This window comes from Ochotona princeps, chromosome 9 (assembly GCF_030435755.1).
Source record: "Ochotona princeps isolate mOchPri1 chromosome 9, mOchPri1.hap1, whole genome shotgun sequence".
Lineage (NCBI taxonomy): Eukaryota > Metazoa > Chordata > Mammalia > Lagomorpha > Ochotonidae > Ochotona > Ochotona princeps.
In genome coordinates, this window is record NC_080840.1 from 44374507 (window position 1) to 44389973 (window position 15467).

Genomic DNA, 15467 nt, shown 5'->3' on the forward strand with positions numbered 1-15467 from the left:
CAATTATTGTGACATATTCAAATTGTAGAGAGCATTTTTCATACTTTAAGTTGACTTGCAGCTTCACTACTTTAGAAAGATCTGTTTGTTTATATGTACAATTAAAAATATCTTATCTCATTTTCAGCAATGGAAGGAGAGGAGCTATTAGCTTTCCAGGGAACCAGAAATCAGTACACATATGCACATGCAGAGATTTTAAGCAATTGGCTCATACAGTTGTGGGGACTGATGAGTAGATAAGCCATATGCTGGCTAGGGATTCAGGAGAGTGTACATGTGCTTTTCAACAGAAATACCAAAACGGGAAACTTGAAATTGGGATAGCAAGCCACATTTATATTTTCTAAAATAGGTTTATTTTAAAGGCACAGTTAGAGAAAGAAAGAGAGAGAGATCTTCAATCCACTGGTTCACTTCCCAAATGGCTGCAATGGCTGGGATTGGGCCAGGGTGAAGTTAAAAGCCAAGAACTCCATTTGGGTGTCTGCTATGGGTGGTATGAGCCCACGCACCAAGGCCATGTTCTGCTCCCTAACCAGGTACATTAGCAGGAACCTGGATCAGAAGTGGATCAGCCAAGACTGAGCTGGTACTCTGATATGAGATGGGAACATGACAGGCAGTAGTTTAATATGCTGTGCCACCCAGAAGGCCATGTTAAATCAGGTTTCAGACATGTGAGCTAACTTTTGAACAGGGCTATAGACATACCAACCTCGCATTTGAGCTAAACACTGAAGTGGGTCAAATTGCAATTCAAGAGCTTTTGTTAAGCCTCTTGTGTCTCATTTGGGGGACATAAGGCTCCTTTTGTCTCCTTTTTGTGAAATCTTCTATGTTCCATATATTACCCAGAGACTGAGACCACACCCAATCCCTTTACAATAAGACAGTCCTTAGTACTGAGCTCAATTCTTGACAATCAAATGATGTAACCACAACTCCCTTGGGATTTTAAGCGTAAAATATAACCACTCTGTTCTGTAAAACTTGGGTATATTATCAAGGCTATTTAAATCTGTGTGTTCCACAAGTGCAATCCTAATTTGAGCCAAATAAATAGACATTTCTCTGTCTCCAGCTCCTTAATCTTATTCTCAATAAAAAAATTAGAGACTGCATTCTTTCATATGAAGCAGAAATTTATACACTGTACTTTGAAAGAAAATTTTTTTCCTTTTCAAAAGCTCTTAATCTGTGTTTCTAAGACCTTTGATAGGTTGGAAGGGACATATCCACATTATGAAGGATGGTATGTTTTACTCAGAGTCTACTTATTGAAATGCCAATCACATCTATAAAAATACCTTCACAATAACATTTAGATGCATATTGGGCTAAACATCTAGACAGTATGCCCAGTCATGTTGATGAATAAAACATCAACCATCAAGGCTATATAAAGGATATATCGCACATTGTATTTCAGGGTTTTTATTCCATTTTATCATTAATGTACAAATATTACCTATCACCTCTCTGTGTCGCACAAATATAATGGTAAGAGCTTAGTATTAGTAGTCATTGTTTATGTTGATTTGAGTAGATAGGTCAATTTATGAAAAGCTACTAACCTCAGGATGGAATAGGGATTGCAAAGCATTATTAGAGGCACATGATTTTGTTTCTTATTACTTTCTTCTCATAGTAGTTTATTTCCTTTGTTTTGTGCTACTGTTGTGCACTTTTATTCAAGAGTGAAGTTGGGACCAGCACAATGGCTCAACAGGTTAACCCTCTATCTGCAAGTGCTGGCATCCCATATGGGCACTGGTACATGTCCTGGCTGCTCCGCTTTCTATTCAGCTCCCTGCATATGGCCTGGGAAAATATCCTAATTCCTTAAGACCTTATATTCATGTGGAAAACCCGGAGGAAGTTCTTGGTTCCTGGCTTTGGATCAGCTCAGCTCTGGCTGTTGCATCCATCTGGGGAGTGAACCAGCAGATGAAAGATCTTTCTTTCTTTCTCTTAGTAATTCTGCCTTTTCAATAAAAATAAAACTTTAAAGAATGAAGGAAGAAATCCTGTTTACCAGAAATGATGTTCCTTATTTACAATTCTCCTTCATATTTCACAGCAACAAAATAAAGTTGTAATTCATACACTTTCTACAAGCTTATTTATGTGTATCAGCAGTTTCCTAACTTTCCTGTTGTGCTCCATCAATGTAAATATGTTCTGAACATGTATGCTGTTATTAGTATATTGCTGTATTTGCAATTTAGACATATAATGTTATATGCATAGTAAAATACATACAATTAGCATAAAATGATAAGAGGAAAACAAACACAAATGGAGGTTCTCATATTTTTTCCATCTTTTGTGCTGTTGTTCTTGGGCACAACTAGGTGAAGCTATCCTTGGCTGGAGCACAGTGAGCACATGCTGGCTGAGTCACACAGGCAATTCATTCACTTCTATATCACTGAAGGGTTCCATCCGGGAGAACCAGAACCATTTTTATTGAGTATTTTATGAAGATCTTTCTAAAATGTCATTTTATTGTCCTTAAAATATAATCCATTTCTGTAGTATAACCTTTTTGGATACTTCGTGGCTGTTAAGGTGTATTCAGGAATTCCTACAGGGCTTCTTGAGGCAAGGCTATTTGGTCCTTCATTAAATGGATCCCACTGTTTAATGCCACCGAGTCTTCTCCCTGTGGCCTCATCTCCTCAGCCATGATCTGTCCTTAGGGTGTCATTGCCAGCAACACAAACTCTCCATTTCTCCTTAGTGCTGCCTCACTGCCATTCACTCAGGGAGTTAGAGCAAGTAGCTGTAAGCAGTTATGAATAGCATTACCATAGGAATACAGAAAGTGAATCACACTGAAAGAGCAAAATTGACTTTCACTTTCCACAATTCAATCTAATCAACCAAAGAAATGAGAAAGTACATTGATTTCAAAGTGAAGGCCCTAGAGATGGAATTTTCACAGGAAATAGAGGAAGGTAATAGAGATCAATGCAAGCATCATTGGAAGCATTCTGTTTAAAGGCAGGGAAAACCATTCCAAATACAAGTCTCAGGAAGCAAGCCACATCCTGAAACACTAAAATCCTGTTTCAGAAGGTACCTCTTTTCCTAAATCAAACTATGGATAGTTCACTGTCAAAATATGCCCTTTAAAGTTGCTCAGACTAGCTTCACTTGCTGGAAAGTAAAGGCATAGCTGTAGATTCTCTGATTATAACTCTTCATTCTCTGATTATAACTCTTCAAATGTGTAAATGCTGAATCTTTTCTGCAAGTCATTAGGATGTTCACAGATTTGGGAGCCCTGATTTTTTTTTATTTATCAGTTGAATCAGAGAGTTTGAATTCCAATTGCCTCCTTGTGCATTTTGCCATCAGAGCCACTCATCTGTCCTGGAGACCAGGGAGGAAATAATGACAATTGTTCTGTTTGTATTTCTACACAAGGAATAAGGAGAACCACATATATTTATTAGGTTACAGGTTTTAACCATGTCTATATCATGATAAAAATCTACAATATTTTCAAGCAGTTGGCAAGGTTCTCTGAAAAGCTAAACAGTAAATATTTTAGGCTTTATGGGAAAGAAGCAAAATTAAGGATATTTTGTGAAGAATCAACAAAAACTTGATGGAACTTGCATATTAGGATAAGATGAAGAATGACTGTATGGCACAGTGTATAACTCATTTCTTGGATGCCCGTTTTCAAGACTTAGCAAGTTGGCACTATGTTCCTGTATCTCGCTCATACAGACTTTGGAAAGAAGCCTTTGGTAGATCAAGTTCTGCCATTAACATGGGAAATATTGATTGGCTTCATGCCTCCCAACTTTTCTCTAGCCCAGTCCTGGCTGTTGAGAACATTTGGAGAATGAACTGGAGAATAAAATTAAAAAATCTCGCTTTTTCTTTCCTGTTTCTTTGCCTTTCAAATAAGTAGGACAAGTAAATTTCTTTTAATACATTGTTTTAAGTGAAATATATGCTATACATTGATTTCAAAGTTTTTTGCATCAAAATAAATTTTTAGTTTCATTCCATTTTCCCCAGATTTTTGAAGTGAATTCTTCAAATATATGTAACAACATAGAAAGTAATTTTTAATAGAATACTAGTTCAGTACAGAGTAAGTTACAATACAAATCTCTTAAAGAGAAGACTGAAGCAATTTTTTAAAAGATTTATTTAATCTTATTGGAAAGTCAGATATACAGAGAGGAGGAGAGACAGAAAGGAAGAGCTTCCATCTGCTGGTTGATTCCGTATGTTGCTGCAATGGCCAGAGCTGAGCTAATCTGAAGCCAGGAGCCAGGAGGCTAAGATTTCTCAGTATCTCTATACAAATACTCAAAAAATCCAAACAAACCTGAAACGTTTTTGGTCCCAAACATTTAATAAGAGATTACAATATAGTTTTCTGTGACTGATAGCCTAACACAGCTCACCATTCTAGAACTAGGCTAAAAATAAGTGACAGATACACACTTAATGCTAAGTATCATGTTCATGCTTTGCTCCCATGAGTTTCCTTTGTGTATAACAAAGAACCCCAATGGTGGAAAGAGCTCGATACGAGCTTATCTTTCTGGAGTTTAGTCTATCTGTTCTGTGGGGACAGACGTATAACAAGATCCTTAACTTCTAGTCATTTACCTATTCTCACTAATTCTGAAGGAAAAGCTAATCTAGGCTTGCATATTTCCCTTGTGTCTGAATAATGTTGAAGTAGTAAAAGACTTATTATTTGTTGCACTTATTTCAAAGGTGAGCCTTTGGTTGCAGACTATGTGTCATGTTAAATTAATGGAACACGAGTTCTTTGGATCATATTAATTATAGGAATCCTCACTATTCCCCTAGCACAGTGCTCAATAACTCTGGTATCTGTCATCCATAGCACAAATTCAGATGCCTTAGATTTCTCTAATTAATTAGACCATGTGACACAGTGACATGTTGGGAAGCTAGTCAATGGGAAAAGCTCTGAGATGAATTTCCTCTGTTCAGAGAATATTTAGGCTCTCCACCTGGCTAGAAATCTATGTGTAACTGAAGAGATGGGGATCAGTGATTAAAGAAAGCCTTGCTTGCAATCTCTTATAATGTTTTGTGTTTATCAAACTTGTAAGCAGAATAGATAAATTCATTTGGAGTAAGTGAAGATTTAAGGATATTTTAAATGGACTGATATTCTTTGTTACAACTATTTACACTGTTTAAGTGTTTATAAAAGTTAATAAGTACAAATATATACTGATACATTTTTCATGAGCAAAAAAGACACAGCTAACATCCATCTTAAGAGAGTAAATGTTGCTAACATCACGGACAATTGCCAATAGGCCCCATTCTAGCCACCTCTTTTATTTCATAAATACTGTCTAGAGTTCTAATCCCATAAATTTATATTGAGGGCAGCTATTGGTTGTATTTTGAGTGGATAAATGTAGGCAAAATAAAAAATTGAAATAAGTGTAATAAGTAAAATAGATAGAAGATAATCCAGGATCAAACGTCTTCTACAGCAAAATATTAAGAATTATGAGCTGATTTTGATTTTGACAATGTATAAAAAATGAGTTCAGTTATCAAAAAAATGATATAAATGTAGAGTTTGGAAGTCATTTTACAGATACACATGCAGCCCTTTTGATAGATTATAAATTATTTCAAGTATGAGTATCATTAGCATCTGTGCATAGTAACTTTTCCAGAAAGCATTTGAATTGTGCTGATATTTCATTTAAATTCAGAGTAGTGTGCTAAATAAGTTCGTGAAGAAATCATTTAGTGGTAAAAGGACAAAGCATGTTACTTGAGGATCAGCTTGGCTGTGCTTTGGAGATAACAGATGTCCTCACACAGCGTCTTGGGTATTGTGAGAGTATGAAGCTGTTGAGGGCTTCCTAGAGGAAAGACAGTGTTAGGAAGGGGGACATGAGTGCATCCTAGAATCTGAGGTTTAAATGTAATGAGACTGATGACAATTTAAAAAATTGGAAAACCCAGGCCTAGCCTGATGGCCTATTAGCTAGATCCTTGCCTTGCATGTGCTGGGATCCCATATTGGATACACACATACACACACGTAATAAAATGCTCAGTTGAAGTACTTTGTGCCTTTTATCTTGAGATGTTCATTTAAGATTCCTAAAAGCAGTGTCCTTTGATACAGCCCCGAAAAGCACAACACAGCCAATGGAAATTGCTCCCATGGTTAAGAAACAACATATCAATAGATGATTTAGCAGGAGACCCAGAACTGTTTGATGATTCTCCCCATTCTGGGACTCAGTATCTGTGTTATGCATGTGTCAGGCATCTTCTCTGCTTAACTACATCTGGTGTTTTATTCCCCACCATCTGGGAAGAAAATTAGTGGGGAGAAATATAAGCAGCATGATGTGCGCTACTGACCACAAAAAGGATCTGCCAAGTCTGTAATCAATAATATATCAATTTGTTTTTAAGTGTTTGTGTACAGATTATGTTACAAATTCTGTGAATGTGTATGGCTTTTCTGCACTGTGGCCTGAAATATACTGGATGGTGGCAGTTGGTTGGCAGTGGGGTGTCAATGAGTCTAAGTCTCAAAGAGAAGGTTGTGACACTCAATGGGATGTTCTCACACACAGATGTGCATCTGCCTTTGGTGATTGGTATAAGTGGAAACACAGAACTTCTTGAAGAGAAAGAAAGAAGAAAAAGGCACAGCATGCCAGGTAGCCTTGCATCTCAGGATCTTCAGTTCTATATCTGAAAACATTATTGTAGAAGTTAAACGATATCTCCAAGTGACAAGTACAAATCAAAGTTGATTCCTGGATTGATGGCAATACTGAGTCAGCTTTTCCATGACACAGAAAATGTCTGAAGATTGACACCACACATAGGCTCAGCAAATGCTCTGATGGAAACTGGAAATGGAAATGTTTGACTGCTAATTCCTACAAATTAGATATTTTTCACAACAAATGACAAAGTAATTGTCCCACAGACATTAGCAAAAACACATTTGAGCTCAAATGCTTCCAAACTCCCCCTTGAAATTGTATTTTAGAGTATTATAACTTCTATTTTATTACATTATAGAGAATCTCAGAGTTCCAGTTAGAGGCTAACTGGCTAGGCTATAATCACTGTATAATGCATAAATATGCCTTTTTAACAATGATTGTTTATTTAAATTGAGAGCAACAGAGAGAAAGTTGAATGTCCCATCCAGCAGGACAGTCAACGGGGTCGCAGCCACCTAGGAGAGAATGACTGGACAAGAAACACAAAGAATGGACAGCAAGACAGTAGGTCTGATCAAGCTGTCAGTTTATTGATTTCAACTGAGGGTTTTTATATTTTTCAGTAACTAAGGCTCAGGGAGGGAAGGAGAAACTGGGATGCAAGCCATGGTCTCAAGACCGATTGTTCTTGAGCAGCCACCATATCAACAATAGCATAGGTAATCAGTAACAAGATGTCGGTAAGTACAGCATAAATCACATTCTGAAACAGTTGCTAGAAACAATTGAAGCTAAGCGTGTGATTAGTTTCATAACTTCTTTCCCAAGCATCTAGCCAACGGAGGGTTTTCCACTGTCCCATAGGTCTATATTCAAAATGGCTTCAGTGTGGCTATAGTACATGGCTCCTGACAGTTGAAAGAGTCCTTCTATTTGTTGTTTTGCTCTGCATGTAGCCTAAAACAGTAGCCAGGAACTCCATCCTGCTCTCCTACCGTGGTGCAGGCCCCAAGTACTTGGATCATCTTCTGCTGCCTTTAGAGGTACTTAGCAGGAAGTCAGATGAGAAGTGAAGTAGCTGGGACTTGAACAAGCAGTCTGAGATGGAATGTTGGTGTCACAGGTAATGACTTGAAGGTATCCTCTGTACTCAATAAATACATAATTATATGATCCTTAACAGTGTGGTAAAAAACACAGGAATTTATTATGGGGACCTCATTTTCACAGTCTCTGTGAAGCTGTTATCTTCATGTCTCATCTGTATCCTGACTTGTAAGTAAGGAACCAGGAAAGACAGATTGAAAACAAAAATGCAAAAGAAGACAAAACTTCGACATGTGTGAGCTGGACCCCACAATAGATGAACTGGATCCATGGATTGTTTCTCAAGAACTCTTAATTTGAAGTTGCAGATGTCCTTCAGGTAAATAAAAAAGAAATGCTCTTTCTTCTGGAACGATAACATATACCTGGAGCAAGATTCCAGAAATTGAACGAAGTACAAGTTAGAGGGGCTGCAGGCCCAACTGTTCTTCCATTTCAAAAAGGTAAGCCAGACCAGCAGTGCAAACACCTGGGCAACAAAAGCATCAGATGCACACATAGTTTTTGCTTCACTTCTTCCTTCAAAAGCCTGTATAAAATGTCTTCTATCACATGGTAAGGGAAAGATGGCCTGGGAGAAGCCACAACTTGTTCTAATCATATTGACATATGAAGCATAGTCCACCCTTTATAAGATTGGCACCTATTAATCCTCCTTAAGGAAACTTAAATTGCAAATGGTAAAGTCATGCTTCCACCAAACCTAGTGTAATTATCTCATGCACAGTGGGAAGCATTTTGACCTTCCTCCCTAATAGAGAACATATGTACCTTTCCTAGCCTTTCACTCTTTTGAGCCAGACTCTTGGGTAGGCAGCAAAGTGGAGTTATAAAGTTTAATCTCTATTAAAAGACCTTACAATGTCTAATGAAGGATTGGAAAAGGGCATGGTGCAATCAACACTATGTACACTTGTGTCAGTGTCAAGAATGATGTCCATGACCATGAACTCATTTCTTTAAGTAGTCTCATGGTCATAATTGGAACCTGACACTGTCTTCTTCCAGTATGCATTGTATTTCTTCTTTGCATTCAGGAAGCCCTGGTTACCTAAGTCTTGGGTGGTTTATGATTTCAGTAATAAAAAAAGGAGTGGAAACCCAGAACTTCTCCATCTTATCTATTATATAGTTAACTTCTATGAAGTCACATTTTTATAATATTATACATATGAGATCATATTACACATGCTTCTTGTGCTTGGCTTACTTCACTTAACATAATGACCTCTAGTTTTACATGTTGTTGAAAATGATAAGAGTTCATCCTTTTTATGGCTGAGTAGTATTCCTTTGGGTATTGCACCACCATTTCTTTACACGTTCAGTAAGAAATTTTGGGGTTGTATTTGCAATGTATTGTGACTAAAGATGATGCTAATATAGTACACTTTATCTCTCTAAGTTAAAAGATTTTGGATTTTTATAGTATAGAAACACAAGGAAAGAAACGCCAATTTAACAAGCATATGTGCCTTCAGATAATTCATGAAAAATGTGTATTATGGAATAATGAGGGATGGATTTCATTGTTTTATATACCGAATGAACATATTTTAGTAAGTTTCTCATTATTTGGACCTTATTTTTCTTGCCTATGAATTCATTAGATAAGATCAAAGTGCGGTGTGTGTGTATGTGTGTGTTCAGATGAAAGAATCTGGCTGTGTGAATGCAGTAAGATGGCTTGTACGTGTTTAAGATGAGATAGAGTGGTGGATTAACCTGTAAGATCAAGCATTTCAAAGGAGGGAGAGTAAGAGTGGGAGAGAGGGAAGGAGAGAGAGTGAAAGACAGGGAGAGAGACAGTTAAAATGCAGTCAGATCTAGTGAGGCACAAAAATGGACTGGTTATATGCCATAGCTTGGAGCTTGCAATGAAGCTTAACTTAAATCTACGGATAGTGAATGGAGATTACTAAACTCAATCTTCCACACATACAGTACAGAAAACAAGAATAATGAAAACCAGATGGCATAAAGACCCTCCAAGGCAAGTGCAAATAGGTGAAGTGGATCTTGGATGGGGAAATGAGTTGGCTGACAATGGGGAAGGCTTTTCTGACTGAAAGTATCTCTGATGTGACTCATGCACACGAATCATACTTTTTGTAGGTTTCTACCCTAGTTATTCTCACGAAAAATCTTCAAAGTGAAACAAGAATTCTTCGGCATCGTGATCCCCTTAAATTTTCATTTCCCAATCTGTTATTCAATTACATGATAATATTTGTTATGTATCTGTTCTAACCCACTACATTTTAATCTCATACAGGATTCCCTCTCCCACTGTTCTCACCTTCCTTCTTCCATTGCTTCCGTCCACTTCTTTGTCACTGTATACATTATCTGTGTGCCTGGTAGAGATGAATTTCAAAAAGTTTCTTGAATGAATGATTTGTGTTTCTTGTTACCCGTATATTTAATAAGGATAAATATAATATATCCAAGTATACATGGTACTTTATATTCTGTTATTTTGTGTAACTATTTTTATGCAACTGCTTCAAGTTCAGCTAATACATGTCTATCTTTTCCTAAAGATGTTAGCTTTGCTTCATATTAGTTAATTACTCTTTTATCAATACTTTACAAAAGAAAAGTAATTGCCCCTTTTCTGCAGTATTATTTTAGGTTTGTTCAAATCAGCGTGATGGTTTTTATGGATTTTCCCAACTCCTTCAGCTACAACAAACACATTTTTTTCATTCTTATACTCTAATAATTTCAGGTTAGCACAAAATGAAACTGTCAAGAAATCACAGGACACTGACATTGTTAAAATCAATGTTAAACAAAAATATTGAATCAAATTTATCTGTATGGTTTCTGACTTTCCAACTGATAATTTGGAATGAATTGTTCATTTAATTATTCAAGTGTGAAGTCCAGTCATGAGAAAATCTTAATATGTTATTGTAATATTTAGTTTTCTCTGAAATAAGAATTGGGTACTTCATGGATTTCTTGAAGGTAAAATATCTTTCAGAAAAATTAACAGCTGTCAAAAATGAATGTTTTTTTGAAACTACTTTTTTGTCACAAACATGAGTTATTTTATTTTTTCCCTAAGTTATTTCTAGATTCCAGGAACAACAGAAATGACAGTGGCAGAGTGTAATCAAAATCTTTCCTGGTTCCAGCTGATTAATTCCAGTGAAAGCGCTATTTTCTTTTATAGTTACAGCTATAAAGCTCCTTTTTGGTCAAATTACTTTGTGATCCTGAATCTTATGGAGATTAAATGAAGGCTGTCGTTTCATAAAATTATTTTGAAATCTTAGATTAAGTCTAAATGAGATTTTTGTTCTTGTTTTTTTTTTTTTTTGACTTGGCTCTTTCTGTAGAAATGCGTATGTGAATTTATAAGATCATTTTTAAAGTAAGCTAAAATAGCATTTTATTACAAAGAAAAAAGCTCCAGCGGAATAACTCACCTCAATAAATCTCACATATGTATCCACATATGGATAGATATAAAATCATATATATGCTAATAATCCTATGTATGCTTACATATGCACACATGTGTATATAATATAATCAGAATTAAAGTAGGTTTTTAAAATTGTGTTAGTAGCTTTCCCTATGTACTTGTTTTAGACACTCATAGGTAATTGACCCTTTCACATTCACAATTGCAAAGCTCATTGGTGTGTTAGACTGAATGTGCTTTCCAAGATCCTTAGTATCCGGGTTCTCTCAAGTTGGCCTCCTTCATATCAGCCAAGGAGAATGCAATGTATCAAGTTCATCCAGTCAGAATTCTCTTTCCTTTGGTAAGTCTTCTCTGCATCCAACAAGTTACAAGGACACTTACCTTCCTCCTCTGTTAGCTGCATTGTCACCCAAACCTGGCAGATATCTAGATTCTCACTGTTCCTCTTATTACTTCCTCAAAGACATCTCTGCATACCAATTATTTTCTAAAAGGAAAATCAGATCAAAACATTCCTCTGTTTAGAACCTCTTAACGGATTTCCATTGCTCTTGGAAAAGAAAACCCAAGCAATTTCCTGATTGTGTTGCTTTGTGTCATTTGTCTCTAACTTATCTATTTTTTTCTTACACTCTTTTATTCTTGCTAACAATGGCCTGGAACTAGCTTTTGAAATAAAGGTGTATCCATACTTGATATATTTGCATTTATTCTGTCTTCTTTCTTCTTGGAATATGATTTCTAGACTCTCTGAATAACTGATACCTCTTCCTACATGTATGTCAGATTGAACAGGAAGTAAAGATGAAGAATAGTAGGAGATGGGAACTAAGAATACATATTACCCACCATGCTGGGAAGCTAGTGTATGTATGCACGTATGTATGTATGTATGTGTACCTATATGTGCAGATACGTACCAAGAAGAGAGAGACAGAGACAGAGATGCTCCTCACTTACCGTGGGGTTATGTACAAACAAACCCTTTGCAAACAGAAAATACTGTAAATGGGAGATGCATTGACTGCACCGAACTTATCAAGTGTTACAGCAGCTCAGCAGCACAACACACTGAAGAGTGTGAGTTATTGCCTCTTGTGACCACAATTTTAAAGAAGTGTCTCATGTAACTACATCTCAGTATTATGAAAGGCGATTGGACTACTTATATTTTAGTCTGGGAAAAGCTCTAAATCAAAATTTATAGTTTGGATTCTGTTGGGTGCGTGTTGCTTTCAGGCCTTTGTAAAACTGAAAAATTATGTCAATTCATTACAAATCAGTGATTTTTTATATCAGTCATCTAATTATCTTTCTGTCTATATAGGTAAGTATTCACATGGACAGAGGAATATCCTACCTCTCTAATTATTACACTATGATATTCTACATTGTCTTAATTATTCAACATTGTGTTACTTTTTTAGGCAGTACTTTGAGACAAAGGCATTTTCTCACTAATTTTGTTAAAACAAAATATTCATGTAGTTAAGAAACTTTGAGCCTACAAATTACTTGAAATTTTGTTGTCAATATTTTATGAGAGTCAAAGATGGAGTTAAGAACATGGCGAGGGCTATTTTGTGCACTCACTCTTTCAATAAACACAGATTATACATCTAAATAATACACATTGCTTAAACATATGTTTAACATTCTTTTTTTATATTAATTACATTGCATTTTGTGACACATTTTTATATGTACTGGGATACTCTGCCGGCTTCACCTTCAGACCAGTGATGGTCTCACCAAGAAACCATTGATCTTACCAGGACGATAAGATGCTGGACTTTATGTTTAACATTCTTTGTTACCACAAAAACTGTCAACTTTGTGTGCATTTTGAATTTTTTTTGTATTTAATTTCCTAAGGATTTTTAAATAAAGTATCTATGCTTAAATATTAAATATGTTTAATACAAAATAATTTATAGAAATTTTGATGTAAAATTCTGACTTTACACAATCATTAAATAAACTGAAGGTGGTAGGTCACTTTGAACATGAAGTTAATGATTTAAAGCGGTCAGAAAACTTTATTTTATCACTTTATAATAGACTTTGTATAAATTTTCAAGCACATATCAAATCAGCTTCCTAAGCATTGGTCAATTATGTACAAATTGCTTTGGGAAAACTTAATTTAGTGTAGTGAATCATTGCATGCACAGTCACCTGCTAGTCTCATAATAGTTCATTTTGCTAGAAAACGTGGTAAGGTGTCTCTTTAGCATCCCTAGCCAAATTGGACAGAACTGGCATAGGGAAGTCTTGTAATAAAGCTTTTCTTTCTCAGAAGACACAACGCATCATATTTGTTTTAATTTTAATAGTCAGAGAAGGAGGATTCATTATTAGGCAACATATACATGCCATTCCATACTTGCCTTAGGAATAACTCCAAGGAATTCAGGAAATTCCTGGCTGGGTGGAAAGTCAGAAAACTAGGATTCTTCTAAGAAGCTCCCATTGCTAACATGATCTTTCTAAGGAACACGTAGGTGCACATTTTTGAAGCATTTTAGTTACAATGACCAAGTTAACTGTTATTCGCAACTCTTAAGCATTCCTCTCCTGCCATGGATCTACTTAGAAAGAATAAGCAAGGAGAATGTTGCAAACATTAGGAGACAATTGTGATAGTCATTTGTTTCCTGAAGTGCACTAACTTGAAATTTAATCCATATTTAAGTTAAGGTTAGTTACTAAAACTCTAAGTAATATTATGATGCTAATTAACAACAACAAAAAATTCTCAGGGCAGGATTTTGGCTTGAGAGTTGCCTCACCTGTGCCCCATATGAGGGTGTGTGGGTTCAACAATTCCCTCTGGCTCCTGACTCCAGCTGCCTGCTAATGGAAATCCTGGGAAGCAGTGGTTCTGCTCATATTTTGGGTTCCTGCTCCATAATTACACAGAGTAGGGGAGCTTCCTTTCAGCTCCCCATTTTCCAGTTCAGCCCTGTGGGATTTTGAGAGTCAATCAGCTTGGGATCTCTCAGTCTCATTTCTCTGCATCTCACCAAGAGGGGGTTTGTCACCAATGTCAAAGAAAGTAGCATTTATTTACGAAACAAAAAAATTGCAATACCCTTCCACTAGGTGAAAGTAGCCTGAAGAGTGTTCCATAAGACAAACACAGGAGAGGTTTCTTAGCAGGGATTTTCACAGTGGTTGTTTCTGGAGTCTACATATTAGCTTGCCAAAAATCCTGAATCATGAATGCTTCTGATTGATTAGTTAACCAAAATGCTTGCAGGAGAGAAACAGTGAAAGGCAGGGACCAGACCCTTTGTTTGGTTGTTTATCTAAGGCTGTTGAAGCCTTCATTGCTTTAATTGCAGTTCTCACTCAGCTTCTCCTCTCCGTTTTTTTGAAAAACATTAGCATTTGCTTTTACAATCAGGTTAGAAAATTGCAATCCTTTATGGACATTTCCCGAATAGCTCACATCTATTGGCAGTTTGAGATAACAGAAATGCTTTGCTGTGAAAGTGCTGAGCACACTCAGGATACCCAGTGAAAATCACTAAATACAGCCTGTGAAATCACTGGAGCTTGAAAGGAAGATTAAAGTGCACCTGCTGTGTTAGATGCGATCCTAGGCCAGTTAGGAAACTTGGGTTTCTAGACCCAGAGTAAACATTTTATGTAGCTAGAATTCAGTGTTCCTATGCTGTGATAAATCCATCTAATTTGTATTGCACATCTCTAATTTTCCTTCCCCAAATAAAAGCATGAAAATGAAAATACATACAGAAGAGTTGAAGACAAAAAGTGTATAAACCACAGTTAACCAAAACAACCTATGAATCTGTGATTTATCTTGATTCAAGTATAGTTCTATTTAATAATAGCTAAAAATACCAGGTCAGACTTTCGTACAAAATGGTAGTAAAAGTTAGCTTACCAAAGAGGATATAACATCCATTTGTGCTCTTCCAAAAATAGTAGCATGCCTAAGTCATCTTTCACCTTGAACTTAATAGGAAAAAACAAGCAAATCAATTTGTTAGTTATAATACATGCTATTTTTTATTTATTTATTTATTTATTCATTCATTTATTTATTTATTAAAGATTTATTTATTTTTATTGGAAAGGCAGATATACAGAGAGGAGGAGCAGCAGAAAGGAAGATCGTCAGTCTGATGGTTCACTCTCCAAGTGGCCGCAAAGGCTGGAGCTGA